The 27,656-nt window shown below is 47.1% G+C and overlaps 1 protein-coding gene across 3 annotated transcripts in view; it reads right to left on the bottom strand.

Annotated features, from left to right (window-relative positions):
* The window catches only part of Tgfbr3 (transforming growth factor beta receptor 3), a 186,701-nt gene that overhangs the window by 112,109 nt on the left and 46,936 nt on the right, over positions 1-27,656 (bottom strand). The window lies entirely within an intron of this gene.

Raw genomic sequence — 27,656 nt, 5'->3', positions numbered from 1 at the left:
ACAATCAGGCCTGGCTTGATCTAGCTTCCCAACCTTCCAACCTCACTCCCATCTTGGTGGGAGATCACCGGTTGCGGCAGGAAGATTCTCAACTCCCTGCCTTTACTTCAGTTTGTCTCAGTCACCCAAACTCTTCAGCTCCAGCCTCACCCACAAGCTGAAGCAGGTCCTGTTCCGTCCCTCACCTCTTCACACCCCCCATAATCTATTAGCTCATTTCTTCTGTTCCATTTACCACAGTGACTACCGGTGAATACGCCTGCTACACAGTCAACAATTCACACCCATCACTAGGCTTTCAGGACCCCACTCTAGCGCCTGGCCTGGAGACTCATATTCATATATCCATTCATTTCCTCCCTCCCTCCCTCCCCCTTCCTCTCCCCTCCACCTCTTGCCTGAAGGAATTAGCTACAAGGGAAATGAGAAATGGGTTGCTACAGTGACATGAGCTGCAGTTCCTCTACCTCTCAGCTTCATCCCATGTTGATAAACATCTGGGAGGAATAAATGAGATACTGGGGGACCCAGGAATTGTCACTCCCAAAATACACCATCTTGGTACGCTAGCTGTTTGAAATGAAAGGAATTCTGAGAGCCACGGATGTCTGACTTCCCTCTGGTGCTTTTGTGTGGGTTTAAAGTCTGGACCCCAGAGAAGAAAACAATCCCCCTCTAGTCACACCCCAGGACTTCCACTAACTGAGCTCATGGCAGGCTGAGAGAATGCAGTGTGTCAACATACCTGTCCATGTCCCATTCAATATTCCAGAGAGGATCATTGAAACCTTTGTCATCCCTGTGTATCCACCCTCTGCCCTCTTGTTCTCCAAGCCCACTGTGCTCTCCTAAAAATCATTTTCAAACCCTCGGATTTCCCAGACCCACAATCTCCCTCCCTCCAAAGTGGAACAGATGTTTCTGGATTTTTGATTTATCACATCCCTGTGAATTTTCTTCTTTTGCAATAAATTCCTAGTCTCCCTGTCCTTTTTAATCCATGTTTGTCAGTGTGTCCCAAAGACGCATCAGGCGGCAGAGGTGCCTAGAATTCTTCACTGGCCCCTCCAATGAGCTTCTGGGACTGTGGCCACAGGGCGCCACCAAGCTTCAACCTTTGCTAAGGGGACCCAGATCAAAGTCCTGGGCGTATTCCGCTGAATTCCTCCTGCTTTCTAAGTAACAAACACATTCTTTAGAACTGCAGACTCAGTCTCAAACAAACACCACTTGAAATTCTGGACAAGCCACTGCCATACCCCAATGCTATGTCATAAACAGGCACCCCACCTACTGGGCCACGTCTATTTCGGGACTCACAGAAATTATCTAGGTTGATAATAGCAATCTGGTCTGAAATTGAAGCATGTGCCTATTCAAACAATTGCTGCCACTCTATTGCTGGACGGTGACCAGCTGCTTGCAGAGAGGCCGGAGGTGGTGAAGGAAGAGCACCATAGCAATGGTGGGGGGTGAAACTGTGGGGAAGCCTCAGAGAAAGTCTGTTCCCCGATTCTGGAGACGTAGATGATACAATAACCACTGTGCTTGGGAACCAAGATGGTTTCAGAGCCTTTTGCCATGAATTTACAATGATTGCAAATTAAATACCATAGAAATATGGTCCGTCATTTGACCCAAAACACATCTACGAAGGGGCCTGCAATCTGCTCGACGTGTCTTTCCTCTGCAAGGCCATCATCACTCCCTAGATTCTCCCAGGAAGAGCCCACTGCTCTTGCTTTGGGTACAGCTCCAGCCCAAGGTCAAATGGAAGACGCACACAGTCTAGGGAAATCACACAGCGGGACAACTGCCCTTTCTAAGATCCCTCTGCAGTCCTTGTCTAAGTATACTCTGTGCTGTGTTCTAGATCTTAAATGCACTCTTGAGGCCCAGGTCCTGGCATGGCGGCTGTCTCTTCCTGAGCTACGGAGTAGTGACCACATTTTTAGGAGATGGGCATAGGGCAAGGCAGTCACTGGAGGCCCAGGAAGTGGGGTACGGACTTCCAGGCCCTTCCCCCTGAAATGGTTCATCAACCGCAAACCTTTCTTCCCCTCAGTCACGCCCTGGGCATTTAGTTACAGCGACAGAAAACCGACTGGCACAGTATAGTGTGTTCTCGACACACTGGAGTTTTGTGGTTGTTCACCATATGTTCTTCCCCACAAGCTTGGAAAATAGAAACAAAAAAGAAACCCACAGTCTATGACTAGATGTACACTAAAAATCAAATGAAAAGTACAAATAATGCGTGTATATGAGTGATTATTTGTCACCACTGCGAAGCATAAGAAGACTGGGAAGATGGTTCGGTTGGTAAAGTGCCTGCCCTGAGAGGGAGACCTAGACCCTGATCCCCAGCACTTGCATAAAAGTCGCGTATGGTAGAAAGTAACTGTAGCTACCAGGGAGACAAGCCAAGCAGATCTCCAGAGCTCGCTGGCCAACCAACCCAGCTAAAGAGCTCTGGGGCCAGTGAGAGACTCCACCTCAAACATAATGTGGAGGAGTGATGAGGAAGAGACCTGGTATTGGCCTCTCACCTCCACACACACATCTGTGTACACACAAAAATAGAGCTAACAAATCTTAAAGATTATATAAAATGTCTTCAGCAGCTCAATCTACTGTCAGACAGATATAGGAAATACAATAATGATTATATAGGAATCCCTGTTTAGCCAGCTCCCACTCTGCTGGGCAATGCCAGATGCTGCCCAGCATGTGGAGGTGGTACCCTCCCCATCTTAGGTAAAAAGGATGCTTCCCCACATGTATGTGTCTGCTCTAAGGTCACCTAAGTCCTCAGGGGAGGACCTGCCTCTGGCCAACAGCAGTCTGAGGAGCAAGACTGGGCTGTGCCCACACAGTCTGAGGGAATAAAACAAACAAAAACAAACAAACAAAACCCATCATAGGCGTAGGTGGTATGGGATCCTGAGGTTTGTAACTTACTCTGAAATGCATCCAAAATGAAGATGTCCTGATGGACAGGCATGCATAAATCTGATAAAGCAACTATTGCAGGATGCCCATTGTGGAATCTGGATCTGCAGCAAACACAGTTTCAACATCTTTTTATGTTGAAATGCTTCATTTTTTTAAAACACTGAGAGGGAGGGGATGCTTATAAAAAGCTATAAGGCCGGGACCACCTCCAGAAACCACAGACTGGGTGAGAGAGCAAAAACCATTTCCTCTCACCCGGTGACTTTTCTCCAGGAACTCACCATAGAGAAATAGCTGGGTAAATGTGCAGAGTACAGCATGTACCAAGGGCTAAACCAAAACCCAGAGAGAGGACGGAAAGAAAACAAAGATTTCAAGACTGTCAATGTGGTGGTGTCCTTTTTAAAAGGGCTTCCTAAATTCTCACTCTCCAGGTGAAGCCCCAGACCACCCCAGGGCTTACAAAGTCCGACCAGACTTAGCCTAGCCTCACGGCCCAGCCTCATCCCCCACCACTTGCTCACTATGGTTTATCCACTCTCCTGGCTCAGGCACCTGCTACTAGCAGTCTCCCAACACCAACTGTTCTCTCTTGAGCTGTTAGGCACAGGGTCATCTCAAATGGAGGCTCCTGTCCCAGCCCCATTTGCAGCTCTGCACGGTCATGTGACCAAGTTCTGAGAAGTAACCAATGGCTGCATGCATAGCTCCTTCCAAGAAGAGTCCTTACAAAAGGAAGGAGATGTGTCCTGGCTTTCCCTTCTTCCTGCTGACTGGACCGCAGATGTGATACACAGTGGTGGAGGTCCCCTTCAGCCTGCCCACACACTGCAGCCTGCTACACTCCAGAGCAGACTCCATCTGGAAAGAGTACAGTCCACTCTACGGATCCCACCGCATGTGTCTCGGGGGGCAGTGACAGTTTCTTTTCTAGCCACCCCCCGACTGGGGTGCAACACCTCCAGCCGCCAGGCCAACGCACTCGGAAGCTCTGCACTGCACTGTGATCTGGGCAGCTTCTCCACAAGCCATGAGCTTCTCTGTGCTGCACTGTGATCTGGGCAGCTTCTCCACACGCCATGAGCTTCTCTGTGCTGCACTGTGATCTGGGCAGCTTCTCCACAAGCCATGAGCTTCTCTTGTGGCCCCAGCTAGAAACCCATAATCCTCCCCTTCCTATATAATCTTGTCCCTGTAATCATAGACCAGTGAGCAGGAACAAAGGCTCCTTCATCACCTTGAGAGGTAACGTGGACACAGACTGCTGTTCTCTGCATCCATAAACACCTGTACTATTGAAAAAAAAAGCAGAAAAGGGCCTGGGACTTGTCTTGGTAGAATGCTCGCCCACTTAGCACCTAAGAATTAGGTTTGGTGGTTAATGCCTATAACCCCTGCATTCGGGAAACAGAGACGGAAGGATCAGAAATTCAAAGTAATCCTTGGCCACATAGCAAGTCCCAGGCCGACTTTGGCTACAACACAAGACTGCCTGATATAAACAAACAAACAAGCAAACAGGCCGTCCCCTTACCCTACTACTGCATGACTAGAATCATCTTACAGATACTTGGTCTGAATCCTCACAGAAACTTTTATAAGTGGGTAGAATAAATCTAACTTTTTCCACTATAAGAAAATAGTTGCAAGATGCCAAGTTCCTGGCATTAATGTGTTCAGAGATCCCCTCCAGAGCCAACCTCCCCTTTGCCTGGACTTCCTGTTGCTTTGCCCTGAGTGATCCCTCCTGCCCTGCCCCCAAAAACATCTAAATTTCCTGTGGACTCCAAGCATAAGTTGAGTTGATCCTTCTCTGATGGCTCTTTAGAAACTACAGCCTCCTCAAATCTTACTGGACACAGTGTCCTGCTCGAAAGGACCTCTTTCTTCCTGCCCTGAGGCTGACTTGGACCCATGCATCATCCCCCCCATGTAGAGCACACCACAGTCATACTGACAAGACCATCCCCGCATCAGCCCCCTTCACCGAGCAGCCTCCCCTACAGTGACGCTGTGAGACACTTAGTGCCCAGCGCTGCTGCCTTGTGTGACAGACCCCACGACGAGCTCCCCTGCGGAAGGCTAGCATGTACCAGCTCTGGGTCACACACCCTAGGTGTACTGTTTCTCATCCCTGTCATACAGCTGGGACGATGTAGCTAAAATTCTGGCTTGGGAGTGATGGAACTGGGCACAGAGAGGGTGCTTTTCTGATCAAAAGTCACCCTCCACCAGCCGATAGCAGGAGTGGGCTGAGGAGACCGCCTCTCCCGTAACAACAAAGCACCTACTCGACTTTGCTTCACAGTCCTTTACTGAGGACTCTGTCAACAGACACACAAGCCAAGCACAAACATGTGTTCGCATCTCACAAGATACCATGATGAAAATCGATAAAAACCCAAACTGCCCAGTTCATATTTGTACTCAGCCACTAAAGTTAAAGACTCCATGGCCTCACTGAGGAAGGGACCATCAGCTCCTTTCTCATTTGACCAAATCTCCTCCTGGTCTTTTGCAGTTAGTGATTGATTATCTGGACACACGGGAAACTACATAAGCTCTGACTAGCCCATCAATATCTAGATCCCCAGTTCTACTCACAGAGAAAAATACAAATGGACTTGCTCCTTCGTTATATGCTTTACCCAGAATTCCAGGCTGAGTTCCACGCTGGCTGGGGGCCAGTGCCCAGCCTTGACAGAACGCAGATGAAGCTTTTGGGAACAGATGTGTTTGCTGCACACACTACATCTAATCTACCTGTCCCCCAAAGACATCATTGCTGTTCCACTTCACGGAACATGGGGTCAGATACAGAGGGGAGGGTATTGCTTGGAGGAGGGGACAGAAAGTTGTTCTCACATCAACTCAGTGATGTAGAGCATCTTAAATCCCGACCAGAAAACTGATGCAGACATCTGGTACCTATTCTACACAGTTTCCAGTATTCTGAGTCCCCATATCGCCCAGGGCACTAATGAGAAACGTGTGTTCAGCTGTAATAAAAGTGGTAAAGATGCAATGGGAATTAAGGGTAACATTATAGCCTGGGACCAGGACATTGCAGTGGGGAGGTTTTTTATTGCAACGACACCATTGGCTAATAAGAGTTTGTGTTACTGTACCCTAGGGGATTCTGCAATGCTATCAACTTCGAAGAGGGACAAACTCCCACAGACTGTGGGACTGGGCACTGTAAGGCCTATTCTATCCCTGAGCAGAAAACCCCTTCTACCCACTGGGGATGCCAGAGTCGGTGAGAAAGGGGCGCCCGGGATGTTTTCTCAGCCAACAGAACAGCCTGCCTCTCACTGAGCCCTGGGAGAAGGAATGGCACAAATACCAGGATATGATGCACAAATAAAGCTCAAAGAGAAGAAACACCTGGAAGGCCCTAGGCCCCAGAGCCTCTGGCCAGTACACAACATGAGCTAATGTTTGTGCATCTTAAGTTACAATTCATTGGCTCTAAGGTCCCTGGAGGATGGAGCTGGGGAACGAACGGGCTTTAAAGTCTCGAAGAGGGCCTCAGCCACAGTTTTCACTTGAGTTTTCGACAATAAGACTTAGTTAGAATCTGAAGTTTATTTCTGATAAGAAATTCTGATAAAGTCTTAAACCTGAAATGTGGATTTCTTGGTGGGAAAGAGCCCACGTCTTTGGCTCCGCTTCTCAGGGCTCCTTGTGCCCTCCACATGAGTGTCAGAATCTAAGCTTCCTCTTGACAATACCAACCTTCCTCCAAGGAGTCAAATGCCAGTTTGTTGGGCTGGAAGTCAGTGCACATTTGTATACTGTTGTGCTGAAATCATGGGTGCAACCATGTTGAAGAATTTCCTGTGTTCAAACTGTGCTTTGAAATGTTCAAACAGAAACAAAGGGCAGAACTTCACTGGGAACATAAGTTCTCAGAGTTGGGAAATTGCCAAGCTGTAGAGGCGGCACGGCTCTTCTACCTGACCAAGAGGCTACTCCTTACAAGTGTCCTCAGAGGGGATCTAGGAGGAAGAGAGGTCAGAGGGTTATGTTCCACAGTGCCTACTGACATCAAGAGAAGCCCCTAGGGGTTTAGAGGTGTGTATGTGTGTGTGTGTGTGTATGTGTGTATACACACATATATACACACACACATATATATATATATATATATGTATACACACACACACATATATACATTAAGCACTGCAGTAAAGAAGCGTGAGGTGCTTGGCCCCAGTTGGTGCCAAGTCCAACTTCTTGGCCCTTTGACGTTGGATCTCTTGGTGGTGACTGTCACGTTATGCCTGTGCTATATGAGGAATAAAACCCTAAACCTAACATCTGCTAGGGAAGTAGTACTCTGCCCCTGGGCTCCAGCCTCCAACTGTGACCTGGTAAGCTTCCCACATTCTCTCTTATGCCCTTACAGGCTTGACCTATGGCTAAAAGAAGGCGTATGTAATATGTAAAACACTGTACAGATTTCAAGTGATCATAGAGACATAAATTCCCCTGGGGAAGGAGAAATGAATGAATGAATTTCCCCCATTGATAAACTTCTCTCGATGGCCTTTAGAATTCTTCGTAAATTGGTGTCTAAGATAAGACTCCTTTTGCTCCTTGCCAGCTACTACTACCCCAAAGTGTTTCTAAGAATTACAGTGTGAAGACTTCAAATTAAGCCACACAAAGTTAGAGTAAAATTTCCTGTTCCCTGAATGCACTCTGGGAGTGCAACCCAGAAAGGAACAGTGGGCCAGGCCCACACCTCCTGAGGACTCTGGCGAGGGTTACCTCGCTCCAGCAGGCCAAGCTTCAGCCGATCTCCCATTTACAGGAGGATACCATGTCCTTGCTCTTCTGACTTAACCTTAAGGAGACCGAAGTGGAAGGGGCCCAGCCTGCAATGGCCGTTTATGAGATGAGAACTCACCAATGGCCTTGTCCACATGGCTTGGCACAGAGACCAAGGCAAATATGAAGGCTTAGAGGGTAAGAGGAACAGACTGTCGGGGCTGGAGCGATGGCTTGGGAGGCAAGAGTTTGCCCTACAAACCTGATGATTGCGTTCAACATGGGGACACAGTGGAAGGAGAGAACCAGCTTCTGCAAGCTGCCATTCACCACTGCACTGTGAACCCCTCCCCCGCCCAACCCCCGCACACCCATACATGCATACTACTACTAATAATAATACATAAAATTTAAGATTTAAAGCCTTTTCCTCTCCTGCTTGAGTCTGGAATATAAAATGACTGAAGGAAAATAAACTCTTTGGTGATGACAAATGTTTAATTGCTCTAAACTTTTAATATCGCCCTCCAGTTATCCATGTGACGAACTCTGTGACAATCCCAGGTCACCACCCAGGCCTTGTCATACCCAGGATAATCACAAAGCTCATTTTCTTCCTGCCACCCTGGCAGTGGGAGTTGAATCTCAAACTCTGTGCGAGCACTGAGCCACTGCTCTTATCTTTCAGTTTTCAGATCTAATTGGTGTCTGATAATTAAGAAAAGGAAGTGAGGGACACAGCAAGAACCGGACACAAGCAGAACTCTGGGGTGCGGCTTGCTCTACACTGGGAAGCAGTCTGCCATGCTGTGTGCCGGGCAGACAGTGAGTGGTATAAGATACAGGGCGGGGGTGGGGACAGGAAGGATGGAAGAGGGAAAACACACTGTTAAAGACTTGAATCGTCACCTGAAACCACCAGTCCTGATTACAGACAAGAGGAAGATTTGAAAAGAAATGTCTACCAACTTTTGGGTTGGCCATGGGATACATGGCTAATTACAGCCATGTACACCAAGCAGGGCCTGAACTAAAGCACGTTTACTTGAAGGCTTTTATATACAATCTGGGCAGTCAACAATTGATTGTTCACAGATGAAGGAAATGCTTAACTCCAACAGCAAATTACCTGGCGTGCTGTGCAAGTCAAACCCCATAGAGATTAGTCTGAATCGCCTCGTCTTCTCGTCTCTGCTGGGGGGGGGGGGGGTGTTCTGTACAGGGATGCCGACAGTCCGCGGTCTGTAGGGCAAAGTTTACGGCTCTAGGGGAGTTGGACTTCCCACAGTTCATGGAAGCTCTGGGCTCAAGTGTCACAGAACTTCTCTGTGGACACCAAGGATCTTGGAGACACAGCAGGGCCACTCCCAGCTCATTAAGGTAGGTCCTGAAGCACAGTCAACGGCACGTTCAATTCAGACAGTCCTTAAGCCTGTTCACCTATTATTAGAGTGTTCCTTTATAGCAAAGGCCAGCCCTTAGAAATCTACTGTCTGAGCTGGGCGCGTTGGCACATGCCGTTAATCCCAGCACTCAGGAGGCAGAGACAGGTGGATTGCTGGGAGTTGGAGGCCAGCCTGGTCTACGTAGTGAGTTCCAGGTTAGCCGTGCTATGTAATGAAACCTTGTCTCAAAAGAAGAGAGGGAATGGGGCAGGGCACTTGCTCTCCTTCTCTGTACATCCACGAAGGCAAGAACCACAATCCTTTTGCTTGCTCTCTTCTGCATTGCTAGGTGGTACGCTTAAGATGCGGCAGGCGTTCCCAAGGTCTTGCTGAGTGATGGATCTGCTACACCCTTACATTTAAATCTCAACCCTGCCCCATTTTAGCTCATATGACTTCGAGCAGTTATTTAACCACCCCTTGTCATCTCTCCATCCACACAATGGGATGAACAGGCTCCGGCTATTACACGGCTGTAACCACCAGGACCATACAGTCCAAGTTTGGGATATGCTCCAAGGAAAAACGCTTCCTGATCCAGCTGAGCCTCCTTCTGCCATAGCAAGCACGGGACAGAAGAGCCCAGGGAGCCTCGGACGCCAGGCTGCCTAGTGACCTCATTGCTGTCCTGTGGGTTTAAAGGACTTCTACACACCAGCCAGCAGAGCAGCCTTCCAAACCCATCCTATTTTTCAGACATCATCTGCCAGGCCATGTATCACACTGGCCTAAGCAGGCCCCGGTGTGAGCTAGTTAAAACATCATGCCAATATGCATATTTTTCATTGTTCATGTACTTATTCCTATAGAAGAAATCAGAGGGCTCATAACAATAGCAAAAATTCCCAGAAAGCCCACTTCAGCTGCCGACCAATTCAAAGTCAACGCTGGCAAAAGAGGAATCCTGTTAAGAACCTATCTGAAGAAGTCAAACTCAGCACTTAACTGTTAACCAGCATTACCTGAACATATAATGCTTACGTAGATCTCATAAAATAAATAAATAAACACGTTCTTAGGTCAGGAGAATAGTCTTCCTAGATTTGAATCTAAGAGACCCTACAGTCACACTGCAAAGGAGCGGAGGCTTCAAGAGTCGCTTCACAGAGATTTCTGTCTTGTGGTTTTAAAAAAGATCTTCCCCCAAATTTAAACATGAGATAAAGCCAGTACCCGTCCCACAGAGCAGCTACTGAGCACGCGCGTGCAACACCACACGTGGTAGCAAGCCGCATGTACACCTGCCCAGACAAAGCACCCTTTCAAGAGAGGCTGCCAGGCCGCGGCAGGCTGGAGCTGCTCTTTGGGATTTATTTTGAAGTGTGTCACATCAGTCAAAGCAATTCTGTTTTTCTAGAACCTGTGGGTGTTATTTGCGGGGAAGTTTGCTTCAGTGTTTTTCCACTCTGGATCAAGTAGCTCCTGTCTTTTCCTCCTGAGTGGAGCGGGGAAGCCACTCTGCCAGTGGGAACTCACACACAGACTTCTAAATGGTCCGGCCTGAAACCAAAATGCTTTGCACATCAAATCCTACAGCACAGGGGCTTTGTTTGCAAGATTCAAACAGAAAAGGACCATGAGGTGATATTTATATTTGAAATAATTATCAATTCCTTCTCTCAGTCTTTCATATCACTCTTGCTACTCCCCACCACACAACAATATCTCACTACTCAAACTCACTGCTTAATGAGTTAGTCCACACAAGCAAGCCCCACCCTCAGCTGAATCTTACTAAAGTAACTTTGGCAATGTTTTAAATGGAAAATTACCAAACACATACAAATGCATAATTACTTTCTGGCCATCGTAAGTATTCTGAGCATACTGAAAATCACTTATTTGAATTTTTCTGAATTAATTCAAGTCTACCATTATACATACTAATTATAGTTTGTTAAAGGTGGGCTCGTTGTTTTGAGGGTTTTTTTTAGAAATATTTATTTATCTTTGTTTCATGTGTTTATGTGTATGTGTGCTTGCCTGCATGTCTGTATGTGCCCATGTGTGCAGTGCTCAGGCTGGACAGCAGAGGGTGTCACACACCCGTGAACTGGAGTTACAGGTGGTTGTGAGGCACCATGGAGTTGCTGAGAACCAGAGGCAGATCCTTTCTCTCCAGCCCCTTATTTTGTAATTTGTATTTACGTGTGTGTGCGCGCGCGCGCATGCACACGCACATTCCTGCATGCACGTATCACAGCACACATGTGGGGGTCAAAGGACAACTTTCAGGCGTCAGTACGCTCCTCTTACCATGGGTTTCAGAAATCAAACTTGGTCATCAGGCTTGTGCAGCTTTTACCCTCTGAGTCCTCCCGCCAGCCCTGATATTTCCGTTTCCATCTCCACTAGATTGGCCCTGTATTTATGTACTTACAGCTCTGCCTGCACTTTTCATACTTCTGAAGGTCTTTCTAGCTCTGGATCAAGGCCTGTGTCCACCTCAAGCTCATTCCTTCTCACACTCGGTGTTAGTGAGCTCACCCTAGCCAGGGCTAGACACTCGGTGTTAGTGAGCTCACCCTAGCCAGGGCTAGACACTCGGTGTTAGTGAGCTCACCCTAGCCAGGGATAGACACTCGGTGTTAGTGAGCTCACCCTAGCCAGGGATAGACGGTCGCTCCCTGTCTGTTTACACAATGGCCCATTTGGATTTTTGACATCTGTTTTCCTTCTAACTCACTAAAACATTACAGGTTCTTTCATGATGCAAGAAACATCTTTAAAACTAACACGGAATTAGATAACATGAAGGACCCTAGGCCCACACTCCCCGAGTCTGAATAGAAAGCCAAAGAAAGTGAGCTCACGTAGGAAGGGCAGACTGTTGGAAATTTAGTCCACAACAAGATGGCATTTAAAGACCATTTATGTTCCTATTGTTCGGAGACCTTCAACCTAAATGGATACGTAGGGCTGATAAAGTTCCTGTGGCTGCCTTACCCCCAGGTTCTCTTGGTTTCCTCCCCCAAACACCTCGGTGGGATGACGAGCATATTGAACTGACACCTCCCAGACGTGGGGGTTAGTATTGTTTATCAACTTGACAGGGTCTAGAATGACCTAGGAAGCAAAACTCTGGGCAAGTCTGTGACAGAGATTCTAGAGAGGGTTAGACCCACCCTGACCGTGGATGTCACCACTCCGGGGAATGGGGTCCTGGACCGGATACAAGAAGAAAGTGAGCTGAGTTCCAGCATCCATCTCTCCACTTCTGGACTTCTGCCACAGTGTGACCAGAAGGCCTCACACCCCTGCTGCCAGGTTTTCCCACCTTGATGAACTGTCCTCTTGAACAGTGAACAAAAAGAAACTTTCCTTCCTCGAGTTGCTTTTCCAGGTATTTTATCTTGACAGAAGTAACTGATACTCCATATTAACTGCAATTTTAGCACCAGGAGCAAAATTAATCCTCTGCAGCTCCTCCCAGGAATCAGGATTCACTACTCCTTCCATCTTCACGCAGACCAGCACTGGCAGGGACCATCGTAAAGAAGAGATCCTTCAGCCAGTACTCTCTATACAAACGGTTGCCATGTGCCAAGTAGTCCAGGAAGGACTACAGGCCACAAAGTGCCATTTCATGAAGAAAACACAGACAATGCCATGCAGAACACCTTCTCCAGTGCAATACTCCTGCAACTTTTAAAAACCAAATTACAGTGCTGAGTGCCCAAGTCTTCCCGCAAGAGGATCAGGGGTCTCAGGACACACACAGGCAGACTCAAGAAGATCTACTTCTCAAGTGCCTTTCTAAAACACGCAGTCTCTCTGCTAAATGGCAACTTGTAATTCAATCTTCTCTACGATAAAAGGCACAGGAAGTTACACAGAAACAGTGAATGGAAGTGGTTTTTTTTAAATCAAGCCAGAACAGGAAATTTTCAGTAGTTTATAGTAAAACTACACATTTGAGCAAAGAAAGAAAAAAAAATTAACTATGCTCACTTAACTCTTGGCATCTTAACTTCTCTCATTCAGAATATCAGGCATGTCTTGATCATAACTAAGAAACAGATCTCAACACTTAGAGAAAATTAATAAAGATGTTTGTGTTTCAAAGATGTAATTCCTTAGATTATTTCCTACAATCTTCAAAGGGGAGTACTCCTTCATTTTTTTCCTTTTATTATGTGTATGCATGTTTCTATGCATGTATGTGTATCACATGTGTGCAGTACCCTCAGGGGCCAGAAGAGGGAGTCAGAATCCCTGGAACTGGAATTACAGGGGCTGTAGGTGCTAGAAACTGAACCCAAGTCCTCTGCAAGGGCAGTCAGTGCTCTTAACTGCCGAGCCATCTCTCTAGACCCCAAGGGGGCCACTCTTCTATTACTCTGCAGCCAAAATGAGTCATAATAAAACCTTGGAATATGAAAGACAATAAGTGAGAAACTTCCAGAAAACACTAAAAAGTGTATTAGAAGCCAAAACAGAATTATATTGTTTTTCTATCTAAATGCATTGGAATGAACAAGTCAGCACAGGAAACAGGCACACAGAGAAGCAAACAGTACCCAGGCTTGAGTCGACACCATAGCCGTCTATGGTCACCACCTCTCCATACTGAAAATGACTCCCACCCAGAGTTGTTTCTCAGCAACCCCAGCTCCGAAGAACTATTATACTATGAACAATTTAAAAACAGGTAGTTCTGAAGCCATGATCTTTAGCAGAGTGACAGGCACAATCAATGTGGTGCGGATTCTAGGGATCAAACCTGGGCCTCCGTGCATGCTAGGCAGGTACTTTACCAACTGGGCCATGCCCTCAGCCCTGTATTTCCTTTTTAAGAATAAGGATAATAAATGTCCTTGTGACCCTAGGGAGGTTGTCAAGACAAATAAGATTGTGAGCTTAAAAGTTTTTCAAAACTAACTGGAAAATTTGACACAAACCGAACTATAATACTCACATATGAAAACACAATAGAATATCTCATTTATCCTTCTACCCTGTTTTACTCTCCAAAGGAGAAGACGACAACACAGGACGAGAACCAAGTGAGAAAGGCTGAACTTGGGAGTCTGAAGACTGGGGTGCAGATCCACCCTCCCCCGCCCCGCCCCAACACACAAGCTGCCTCACCCGGATTTTATTTCCTTTACTTGAGTTTTGCCTTGGAGCAAAGACTACCTGCCTTGCAGAAATGGACTAAAGTTCTGGGCATCAAAGAATTCTGTAAATTTAAAAGAAAGATATCTGTAAGAGATTAATGAGTCAGAGCTGCCCAGTAAGAAATCTGAACTTTGAGACTGTACATAAAGCATCTATCTAAGATGTACAAGGCTCTGGCTTGATCCCAGCACTAAAAACAAAACAAAAACAGAAAATCTGGGTTTTAACGGCGTATAGCCTAATGCTAGCTAACAATAAAAGATTCCTCTTAAATAGGATGAGAGAGTAGCCAATGAAGACAGGGTGGGAAAGCCTCCACAGAGTGAGCCTGGAAGGCTATTAATTACCAGCGAACCAAAGCTTTATAGATTGGAATTCTGGGCACAGGGCTGTGGATTAGAAGCCCCCTGAGTCTACTGAAACTTGTGGATTAGGACATCAGATCATATTTTCCCCATTCCTGGTCAAGACAGAGGCGCACAAACCCTAATTTCTAAATGTGGGTGTCCAGCATTCCAGAATAAACAGCAGCTCATGAAGAAAGAGACGGAAGGGGACAAGAGGAGAAAACAGAAAACAGAAAGAGAGCAGGTCAGCCATTTAGTAACTAAAAGGAAGAGAAAACAGCCTGCGCCCAAGTTCCCCTCAAGGCTGGATTCCTATCAGAAAACGCCTGGAGGCCAAAGACTACATCTGGATAATACTTTAAATCTGAGGTTGGCTTTGAAAAAACATTTGGCCAAGATTATCAAAGCATGCATCTTTCTTTCTACTCATTTTCCTTGGTTATTTTTCCTAGCTTACCAGTCCTGCTTTGTCAGCGGCAAAACGTTTTTCCTCTGTGTGTGTGTGTGTGCACGCGCGCGCATGTGTGTGCACGTGTGTTGTACGTGCATATGTATATGCGTGTTCACATGTGTGGGGCACATGAATGTGGAAGTTGATATGGGGAATCTTGCTTTGTTGTTACCCACTGTGTTCACTAAGGCAGGGGGTGGTAGTTTGAAGGTAATTGGCTCATAGGGAGTGGCAATATTAGGAGGCGTGACTTTACTGGAGTGGGTGTGGCCTTGTTGGAGGAAGTATGTCATTGTGGGGGTGGGCTCTGAGGTCTCTTCTATGCCCAAGCCACACCCAGTGCCCCAGTCCACTTCCTGCTGCCTTCTGATCAGGATGTAGCCCGCACCATGTCTGCCTGCATTCTGCCATGCTCCCCGCAATGCTGATAATGGGCTGAATGTCTAAGACTGTAAGTGAGCAACCCCAGCTAAATGCTTTCTTATAAGAGGTGTTGTGGTCATGGTGTCTCTTCACAGACACAGGGTCTCTCATTTGAGCCCAGAATTCACCACGATAGCTAACCATACTAGCCAGCTTGCCCCAGGGATCCCATGTCTGCCTTCTGATTGCAGAAACAACATCATTTATATGGATTCTGGGGTTTCCCTCCCCAATCCTGTCATCTCACCTGTGATGGGCATGAAGCTGGACTGCACAAATGCCACCGGGCATATTTTTATACCCCTTGTGACTGACAACAGACAGAAAACACACAGTCAACCAGCAGCCAAACAAGGTGGTGGATACACAGATATAAGATCAGAATCCTTGCAGAATCATCTGGATTGGCAGATGTCTGTATTGTCACTGACCCCACAGGAGGATTTTGTAGAGCCTTTCCAACCTTATGAGAGAAGTGTGACTCCCATTCACTGGGCTCAGATGAAACTTTGGACCCACACAGTAAGGTTCAAGTACATCAAAGGTGACATGAAACATTAAATTTGTTTATATCTATTTATGTAAGTGTGATATAAAGTACTTACTTCCCCTTCCCCAAATGAATCTGAAAGCTTGACTATATGAAATGATTATTTTTAATTACTCTCATATAATGGATATTCTTATTAAAGCAAACATCTTAATGTTACCATGTGTGATTTATCTAGTCCCCAAGTATTTAGTATCTTCATCTCCACAACTACAGTTTTGAGACAGGTTTTCTCTGTGTTATAGCTGTCCTGGAACTCGCTCTGTAGACCAGGCTGGCCTAGAACTCACAGAAATCCATCTGCCTCTGCCTCCCGAGTGCTGGGATTAAAGGTGTGCACCACCACTGCCCGGCTTAGAGTAAGGACTTTGGACCCTATCTTGTGCCTTGGCCTCTTCTGTACTTGAAGAATAGGAGGGAAGAGGCCATGGCAGCCATCTCTAGCCACCTAACAATCTGACAGTATTTTATAAGGGCTTATTAATTTGTTGTATTTTGCGGTGTTGATGATCAAACCAAGGTGTGTGCATGTGAGCATTTACGTGTTTGTGTGTGTGTGTACATACATGTATGTATGTGTATGTGTGTACATGTGAATGTGTGTGATATACATGCACATACGTGTACATGGAAACAGAGACCAGAAGTCAGTCTTAGGTGTCATTCTACAGGAGCCATTCACCTTGGTTTGGGGTTTGGGTTTGTTCCATTTTGTTATGTTCCGGTTTTTATTTTTTGTTCTGAGGCAGGGTGTGTCATTAGGACCTGGAGCCTATCATCAGGCCAGGCTGACAGAGCAGTGAGCCTCAGTAACCCATTATCTGTCTCCCCAGCACGCACCATCATGTCTGACTTCCTATGTAGATTCTGGGAACCGGACTTGAGACCGAACACAAGCATTCAAGCAGCAAGCTAGGCAAGAGCTAGCATGAGCTACACCCTCAGCTGACGACATCTTTATGAGGAACCCAGAACACGCTGCTCAAAAGGCACGGGACCCGTTTTCCAAGCTCTGCAGTTGACAGACTTTAGAGGATTACAGCCATTCACACAGTGACAAACGGGACACGATGCCCTCTTCCTGCCAAGGCCAGTCGCAAAGAACACCCTAACCTTGGCAAAGTCCTCAAAGGTTCAGACAAACAGGAACTCTGGGGCAGGGATTGAAAATACTGCCCATCTTAAAACCACCCTCGATTTTTTTGGCTGGAAAGGACTGGAAAGCCTGGATTACTTCAGCCACCTTCCGCCCACTGCTTCTAACGGCTCTGTAAAGCAGTCCCCATGGAGACAAGCCTCCGACAGCCCCGGCCTTGCCAGGACAAACTTTGGCATGCCCTCCAGTAAGGCCACAAGTCTTCTGAAGGTCAAACAAAATATGGATAATTTCCAACCAGAAAGGAAGTGTGCTTTCTGGAATGAGGGCCCCAGCTCAGCCGTGACATGGCGTACCATGAGGCAAGTAAACTAAAAAACGGGAATGTGGAAATGGCCTTCATTTTTAATCAGTATTTTGTGAAGGATAGTACTGATAACAAGGGGGAAATGTGACTGGCTTTGATATTCAGATCTGTCTTGGGCCTTTGCATTATGTATGCACCAAGGATGTCTGAATGAGCCTGTCACCCATGAAGCTTCAAACCATGCTATAGAAACTCAGATTCCCACACTGTTCATAGAAAAGGCTTAGCACATTAAGTTTTTCCTCTTTCTGCATTTTAACAAATATGCTTCCACAAATCCTTATTGTAGCACATGATTTCCTTGTGCTGATGGTTCTAAAAAGAGAAGATAAGAAACAGGAGCGAGAGAGAGAGAGAGAGAGAGAGAGAGAGCGCTCTTTGATGTCTGCTTCTTATGAAGGGCTAAAAACCCTTTTATTTCCAAACACTAAGGCATGTGGCTGGAAGCAATCTGCAGGCCTGGATTTAAGCATAATATTCTTTCTCTCTGCCACACTAAAACAAAAAGAAATCTCAACTGTATTTTTTTTTTAATAGAGTGAGTAGCAGAGAAATAAAAGCCTGGTCTCAAACTTCTGGCAATGCTGCTGCCTCTGACTCTTGATTTGCCAGAACACCCGGTTCTTTCTTTATCGTGTGTGTGTGTGTGTGTGTGTGTGTGTGTGTGTGTGTGTGTGTGTGTGTTTATGTGTGTATTAAAGGTGAACATGGAGGGGGATGTCAGGTGTCCTCTTAGTGGCTCTGCACCTTACATACTGAGGCAGGCCCTTCTACTGGAAGCCAAAGCATTCAGCCAGCCTCCATCCCTGAAGCATTCAGCCCCCACACCCACCTGGCATTTACTGAGGTGCCAGGGACCGGAACTCTGTTCCTCACATTTGCACAACACATACTTTATCCATAGAGCCATATCCTCGACCCTGTTTCTTTCTCATTTTAGAAACTTCTTTATGGTTCATTACTGTGTGTGCGCGCACATACGCAGACGGCAATCAGAGGACATGTGGCTTGGTGCTCTCCTTTCACCTTTGTGTGGGCTCAGGGGAGGTCAAACTCGGGTTGCCGGGCTTGCAGAGCAACCCCTCTACCTGCTGGGCCATCTCCCCAGCCCTCTCTCTGTGGTTTTTATTAAAGTTGAGGAGAGCAGGAAAACTGAGCCAGAAGACACAGGAGAGCTGACTCTGCACACGCCTCCTTGCTTGCTGTTTTCATTACACATGGCCATGACCAGAAATGAGCATTCAGGATTCCCCTGCAGACTTGTACAACCTCATCCCAGGTTTCTACGCTGCTCAGAGGTGTGGGTCAATTGAGTATGCTCCCAGTGGGTCTATGTGAGGCTGAGATACTGTATTTCTTTACAGAGGTGTCCAAAGTATGTGTTTAGGGAAGCAGGGAAGAAATGTGGTCAGAGGAATAATCAGGGATGTAATTCCACGCATGCTTGTGGGGGTTTTAGTGTGTATGCATACTGGACATTTAATGTAAATTCTGACTTATGCTCCTCACTTGTGAATAAGCACCGCAGAGTCACACATATGACTGCACAGCTATTAAAATGTGTGTGTGTGTATATATGTATGTGTGTATATATATATATGTGTGTGTATATATGTGTGTGTATGTATGTATATACACACACACATACATACATACATACATACATACATATATCAAACTGACATGCACCTACCCTCTCTCCATAATACTTGGGATTGAACCTAAGGCCTTGCATTTAATTACCTTACATTCTAGGTAAGCCCTGAGCCATGCCCTCTGCCTTTGACATGTTCACTCAAATATTATGTATCCTATTAGCAACTAAAAGCTTTAGTCTTGAGGGGGTTGCTTTCATTTTGTACCATAGATTTTCTTAGCTTGATGTGGGATGCCCTTCTGTATGCTGCGAATATGTTTTATTACCATTGGTTAATAAAGAAGCTGATTTGGCCAATAGCCAGGCAGAATAGAGCCAGGTGGGAAATCCAAGCAAAGATACAGGGAGAAACAAGATGAGTCCTCCAGCAATCAGAGGAGAAGCAAGCCATGAGGTAACAAGCCACGAGCCTCATGGTAAAATATAGACTAATAGAAATGGGTTAATTTCAGTTACAAGACCTAGTTAATAATAAGCCTGAGCTAATAGGTCAAACCATTTGTAATTAATAACCTCAGAGTGGTTATTCGCGAACTGGCATGTGGGAAAGAAACCTCCAGCTAAAAATGGGGGCCAGCATGAGGTGTGACAGAAACTTCAATCTACATTAGCTTTCTTTTTCAAACACATCTGATGGCTTATTTTATAATTTGAATTATTTTACTAAAATTACATCCTCTGGACACAGGTCTCTTGACATGGAGTAGTGTTGATTCCAACACTGCTGTTCATGTTCCTCTGTTAAAAGCTGTAATCGCTTTCAGCGGCCACTAGGAATGGGCTGTCTCCACGGGTGACTGGATTCTCAGAATGACACCGACTCTCCCAATTAAAATGGCAGGGTGCCTCTGCTGGATACCAAGGTCTCTCTATGCTCAGATTCCAGAGTCACCAGCACACCTCTGGGTCTAGTGACAAGACGGGAGGCTTCAACACAATCTCCACCTTCAGCTACAGGGTCACTTATTACGGCTTTCTCTACTTATTTTCTGACTCTGATTTCAGTACTTTCTCCTTAAACTCCCTAAGAGAACAGGCTGACCAAGAACAACGAGGAACAAAAACACTGTCCGTGAAAGATGAGAAGCAGGATCTTCTTGCTGTTGACTTGGGTTCCACGTGTTTTTTGTATGTTTGTGGTATTGCCTTGCTAGGCAGTGCCAAGAGGCCTTGAACTCCACAGCCTGCTGCTCCAGCCTTCCTAACACTAGGTCTGTAAGTGTGTGCTGCAAGGGCTGGCCCAGGTGTTTGGAATCTGAAACTGACTTCCAGAAAGTTGCATCACCTGATGAAGGTCATGGCCTTTCTGAGTCTGAGTTTCAAGTACCAGTTTATAGTAGTGACATCACACAAGATGGTAATATCACAAAAGAATGTCTAAGTGAGTACCTAGTAACACCACAGGTGCTTAGTCACTGGAGAGCTATCACCCTGCTCATTCATACTTTTTGGAGAGCATGGTCCCTCAATAATAAAGGACATTTAATCCCAGTTCTGGCATCAGATGAGCTGCCTAGCCTCCCTGTAAAAGTACTGCACCATATTATAAGCCATCTGATAATTGGCAAACTGTAAGCATACCACCTGATCACTTCACAATGTAATTGCAAAGCTGTTGTAGGGCCACAACTCCCATAGTATTTACAAAAACACTGGGAAGAAACCTAAATATCCCTCAGCGATGTCACACCTAGGACCATGAAATACATACGCTGCACTGTCAGTGGTATACACTCATAGAAGTGTCTCAATGATGTGAAATTTTTAGCTATAGAAAAACACATAAAGAATAACCGGCTGCTATGATGCATGATCTGTAATTCCAGTTCTCAGAAAACCAAGGCAGCAGGGTTATGACCAGTCTGAGACCAATGTGGGCTGCAGAGTGAGCCTTAGGCCATCCCAGGATACGGCGTCAGACCCTGGCTCAAACCAAACATGCACACACATGTACAGACGCATGTATGCACACACACATGCACACACATGTACAGATGCACGCATGCATGCACACATGCACATACATGTGCAGATGCACTCATGCATGCACACATGCATACACACATGCACATGGATGCACACATGCACACACACATACACAAGCATGCATACACACATGCACACACACGCGTGCACACACATACACACATGTGCACATACACACATGCGCACACGCATACACACATGCACAAGAAATAAAGAAAAAGAAAAATTGATTTCTTAAATCTTTATAATTATACATATATATATAAACAGAAAAATGATAGAATGAATAACTAATTATAAACAGCATTTTCCTAAGATAGGAGCCACTGATGCCAGAGGTGAACTGGGAAATGAAGTATGACTTTGTTCTATGTCCTTCCACATTACATGCATGTGTGCACATGTATGTGGGGGAGGCATGTATGTTGGGGCTACATGCATGTGTGCACATGTATATGTGGGGGCATGTATGTTGGGGTGCGCGCATGCGTGTGTACACATGTGTGTGAGTGTGTGTGTATTTGAGACAGGATCTCATGTAGCCCAGGGCTAGCCTGATCTCACTATGTAGCCACGGATGACCCATAGCCCTGCCTCCACCTTCCAAGTGCTAGGAACACAGGCATGTGTTACAATGCGCCACTCTTCAGTGCTGGCACCTGAATCCATGAGCTTCACGCATGCTAGGAGAGCACTCTGCCAACTGAGCTACACCCCAGGTTTCCTGGTCATTGAACTTTTGCCATGAAAACCTAAAACACGTGCTCTCCTGTACGGTACAAGCAATTCAGACCAAGCCAGTGTTGCTGGATTAGCTTCTGCTCTGGTGGTCTCGCTTCAGGACAGTACCACAGAAACAACTCCAGCGTCCCTCTAGGACGCAGAACTCGGTCATCGGGTGTCCCCGCCCCACGACATCCCTGTCCCACCACACCTTTCTGTTGTCTTGAAAGCTTCAGCCCAACTCCCTCTTCCTCTCTGGTCTACAGTCCTCCAGAGCTGGAGTCTTAGCTGGCAGGCATGGTGCCCAACACCTGTAGTCCTATCCCCTTGGCAGGCTGAGGCAGGAGGATTGCCACAAATCCCAGGCTGCCCTGAGCTAAAGAGAGACCTATCTGAATACACACACACAAAATGCAGTTGTGAGAATACTTAGCATCGCACCTTGGCTCTGCCTGGATCACGAGGCTTCATTCTCTCATTTGCGATGGTGTTGATCTGTACTCTGCAGGAAGTACAGGAGGGAGCCAAATCGATCAAATGTTCAAAATAGCATATTTATCCTGACTTGAGGTATATGAGAACTGAGTGCTGGATGGGGAACCTAGGACCTTGCACATGCTAGACACCACTTAGTATAAAACATTCCTGCCACAGTCCCCCTTCAATCCCCCCCCCCACACACACACACGTATGTCTTCTTCCCTTTCTGGTCAGGAAGCATTCACAGAGTTAGGAGTAGAGGCAGCATCTCTTTTCAATTTCAGCACTGGGTCAGAGAATGCAAGTGACATAAAGAACAGAAAACACAACAGAAGGACCTAGTTTGTCCATCCTTGCTGCACTTGTCTCAAAACACTTTCAAAGCAAACTTGAAAAGTCATTTTGCCCTCCCCATTAAAACTGGAGCGCACTGGTCCCCTTGTGTATTCAAATAAAGATGCCGTATCAAGGCAGAGCTGTGTCCTCCACCACACCTCACGGTGCCATCGCGGAAGGTCTCAGATGACCAAGGAAGGACGCATTTTGCAGTGGGGGCTCTGGAGGTGACGGGCAATGCTAGGCGTGTGGTTAGCATTTAAGGCTTGGAGACACAACAGCCAGAGCCACAGAACCGGGGCGGACATGGGCTGGCAGTTAGAGCTTGGGATGGTGCTGGTTTCTATTCTCAGTCTATGTCCCTGACTTACTGACAAGCTAGTTAAACACAAAACACAGCCATTACCAGTGGTAGCTGGATAGAGTCCCCGGGAAACGAGAATAATACAACCCAGCAGTTGTCCCCAGACCACCTGTTTCTCAAGAGCTTTAATTTCCTGTCCCAAATCTTTCTTAAAACTGCTATTACCAAAGTAGCCAATCGAAATGGACTGCTATTTCCTCTCCCCATGGAAGGGACCAAAGGATGAACAAGAGGGGACACAGAGGACCGGTTACCCTCCCCTCTCTAGGCATTTCTGTGTGTTTCTGGTCCTTGATAGATGTTTGCAGAATGATCAGGGACACTGGGAAACAGAATCTGCACAGAGCAGAGCAAAGCCTTGAATCCCCCAGGGTCACATTTTCAGCCACTCCTATTTACAACAACAACAGTATACAACATCAAAATGTTGAAAACCAGCCTGTTTGAGTAAGGATGCTGTCACTCCCTGCTCACCAAATGAATGAATCTATGTAGTTTCTCCGACTCGCATTCAGAATCAAGGTAGCTACCGCCAGTGCAGGCTTTTCTACAACCAGCTTGTGATTCCCATGCCCACGGTCTGACAGATCCCAAGGGTCCGGTTTGCTGCTCTGTCCAGAACGCCATCCTGCTGCCAGCTAGAACCAGCCTAGGGACCCTGACGGCACCAGGCAGGACACTCTGACAAGTCTCTCCTCACCTCTTCCCCAACAGCACTGGGACTCCCGGAAGTTCCAGGGTAGCCCTGGGAAAGCTTGCGGTTTCCCCTGGTTCACAATTCCTTGGTGTGAAGCACCAGACTCAGAGGAGCAAGAGCCCCACCAATAAAGCACTTGCTTTGCATGCATGAGGTCCCGAGGTTGGATTCCCAAAATCCAAATGAAAAACCAAGTATGGAGGAGAGCCCTTGCAATCCCATCGAGACAGAGCGGGGCGGTGACCAGCTGGCCTGATCTAGTGGGTAAAGTCCCAGGTCAATGAGAAAGCCTGTCTCAGACAAAAAGTACAAAGTGTCTGAACCCTAGTACCAAGATTATCCTCTGACTCCCACAGGCATGTATACGCACATGGGCTAGTATAACCGACACACATGAACATGCATGCATATGCATACACATACACACAGAGACTAAATGAATTATTAGAATTGCCAGCATGTTACCCCATGTGATAAATTCTCAAATACAGTCAACCGATCTCCCTACCCCTACATCAGTATTTTGGCCTCATTAGCAAGCAGATAGAAAGGGAATTTGTCATATGGACTACTGGAGTCAAATTCGCTGTGATGGTGAGAACTGCCAGGGCGCCTGAGGTTATGCTTTAACTGAAATCCTTGGTTAAAGGAAAACTGAAGCTGATTTGGTTTGGTTTACCCACAGGAGACCTCACAAGGAATTCTCAGGAGCAAACAGCGGCAGCTGGCCCAGGAGCTGCGCTGGCCCCAAGGGCTAAATACCTTCCCAGGTATGTCCCGAACACCTGGCCAGGCCCCAGGGCTCACCGCACTTCAAGGAAGGAGGGGCCGAGGGGGCAAAGGTAGACCTGAATTGTTCTAAGAAGGAATTCTGGTTTAAGCCAGTTCCCATTGCTGTCTTTGCAACTGAGGGCACACCCCAGGCTCCCTCCTCTTGTCTCCCACAACTTCTTGAGGAGGGCAGGATGAGCAGGTGAGAGACCTCAAGATGCCATGGGTGTAGTGAATGCCATGTGAGTAGTGAGCAAGAGCAAGGCCATGGGGGTAGTGAATGCCATGTGGGTAGTGAGCAAGGCCATGTGAGTAGTGAGCCAGGCCATGGGGGTACTGAACGCATGCAGTAAACTATACAGCCAAGACTGCCCTTCCTCTGGTTCATAATCCTGACATGTGTTCTGTGCCACACATGTGGCACCAGTCCCAGCCTTCTCTGCCACCCCAGCACGTTTTTTTCCACAAGGTCTTCTGGGCCACAGCGCAAGGAGACTCACGGAGACAAGACACAGTCTGGGGACATGACCTCTACAGAAGGGCATCAGAGGACCCAGGTTCTGACTTTGCTTTGTCCAGGTGAAGACACATGAGCGCTAAAAGGCTCCAGCCACAGAATTATGAAACCTGAGGACACAGAAGCACCCAGAACACAGGTCACATGAGGCTCCACACTTCACAGTATGCTCAAGGATGTCAGTAGCTCACCATTTCTAGAGGGAAGGGGACTTTGGACACAAAAGGCCATCATTCATTGTAAAAAGAGAGAACTCAGAGAGGAGACGTCAGCACTCCTGCTCCTGACAGGTTTGGAGGGTGCAGACTTAAATGCAGCTACACTGGTGCATAAAAACCCAGCCTGGAAGCAGGAGAGGTGGCTCAGAGCTCACTGCTCCCACAGAGGACCCGAGTCCAGTTCAGTTTCACCATCCATGGCAGATGGCTCACAACCACCTATAACTCTAGCTCCAGAAAACCTGATGCCCCCAGGCAGGCACATGCACACACAAACACACACACGCACACACATACACACACACTAAAATAAATCCTTTTTTTTTTAAAGATATAACCTAAAAGAAGATTTCAAAACCTTGTATTTCCAGTGCTAAATACTAGCCGACACTGCTTCCATCTAAACCCACAGCTGAGAAGCCAGGTTGGTTGGTGCACCACCACACTGGGGCCACAGTCTGGGCCTCTGTCTTTCTCTGACACAACCGTGATAAGCCCAGCCTGGAATGTTTTGCCCAGCGAAGAACGATACTGATGTTTGGGGGCCTGGTACGTGCCCCCAAGGGCAGAATACTTCCAGGCTACTTTGGTTAGTTTGTCTTTGTTTTGGTTTAGCCCTGGCAATCTGGCAGGCAGTCAGTTTCCAAGGGGAGCCCTATCCATGGTGTGGATGCCCCAGGCTTGAAGTCCTTATTCATTTTTGTAAACAGAGCCCAGTTGCCACGGCGACCGGTGCTGTGCGCAGCTGCTTAATAGCAGAGGTCACCCAGAGCGCTCCTAGGCATCGGTGGTGAGCGGGCGGGTGCTGGGACTTCACCCAGGAGTGGAGACCCTGAGGACGTCAGAGCCAGTTGCTCCATGCAGACATGCGTCTGTCCCACCTGACTCTTGGCCCGGAGGTTCAGAAAGAGTAAAGGGCATAGGAAGAGTGGAAACTTCCTGTGGGGGCTTTAGCAGTGCCCAGGGTGGTGAGAGGGAGCAGAGGGGAGAAAGATCTTAGAGAAGTGAAATTGGATCTGGGTCAGAGACCCTTGTGTATTTCCAGGTCCAAAAGAAACAGGACAAATGGCTATCTGTGGTCCCGATTATTAAACCAAAGCACGCGCTGGCCTCCAGGCTCACTGGGTACCGGTGGCTTCTTCTCAGCTCTTCTCACCCCACACCCTACCCTAAACTTCCTCATTGCATGGATACCCCACCCCCTTTATCAGTCCCCTATAATCCTGCCATCTTGTCCAGGCACTCTCTTGGCCTCTTTCTCATGGTCCCCTCTCTTGGTGTCTCTTCTCTTCCTCTCTTCCCCTTTCTCTCTCCTCTCTCACGGCCTCGTTCACTCTGCTGGCCACGTTCAGTGGACAACTTCCCCTGCTCTAGCTCTTCCGGATGCCTCAGGCTGCATGTTCCCTCATATCTACAATAAACCCTTCCCCTCCACCACACCTTGGAGCGGTAGCATCCTCACCTTAGACATGTATGGTATAAGCTCACTGATGCCCTTCCGTCTTCTGGGCAAGGTAGAACCCATTCTTGTACCCCACAGAAAGGAGCCTATCATTCCTTCCGTCTAGCAGAGAAAAAACTGGACTGGAATCATAAGGTTTCTTCAGGTCAGAAACCACTATTACTGTCTCCACCTTCCCAAGGCAACCCTGCCCAAAGGCCTGCAGATCTGCTAGGCCTGGGATATGCACTGAGGAGGGGGTGAGCTCAGCCCATGTGGACGCACAGGAGCCTGTGTGTGCCCTGGGAATATCAACCCAAAAAAAAAATCCGGGAGTGCGGCTTCTGTCCTCTGGGTACAAGGCTTATAACAAAGACTATAGGAGACGAATCATTCGGGCTAAGAAGACTGCTCAGTGAGTAAGTATCTTCAGGAGGACTAGAATTTGGGTCCACAGCACCCATGTAAGTGCCAGGTTAGTGTAGTGTTGGAGGAGGCCACTTGCTGGTTCCCAGCTGTACAGCCCCGAAATAAACACACAGAAACTGTATTAATTAAATCACTGCTTGGCCCATTAGCTCTAGTTCTTATTGACTAACTCTTAATCTTAATTTAACTGATTTCTATTAATCTGGGCATCACCACAAGGTCGTGGCCTACCAGCAAAGTTTCAGCATATCTGTCTCCAGTCGCCTCCTTTCTCCCAGCATTCAGTTTAGTTTCCCCCACCTACCTCTGTTCTACACTATCAGGCCAAGCCAGTTTCTTTATTCATAAATGGTAATCCCAGCATACAGAGGGAGGTCCCACATTTGTAACTCAAGCAGGAGATCACTGAAGCAAGGCGGATAGCTGGAGTAGCCCAGCCAGAGATCTCTGGGCTCAGTGGGGAGACCCCGCCTTAACATGAGGTGCAGAGCAATAGAGGAGCACCT

This window comes from Myodes glareolus, chromosome 8 (genome assembly GCF_982192425.1).
Source record: "Myodes glareolus chromosome 8, mMyoGla1.1, whole genome shotgun sequence".
NCBI classification, from domain to species: Eukaryota; Metazoa; Chordata; class Mammalia; order Rodentia; family Cricetidae; genus Myodes; species Myodes glareolus.
Note: the sequence above shows the minus strand (reverse complement) of the source record. Positions and strands in the feature narration are given on the sequence as shown.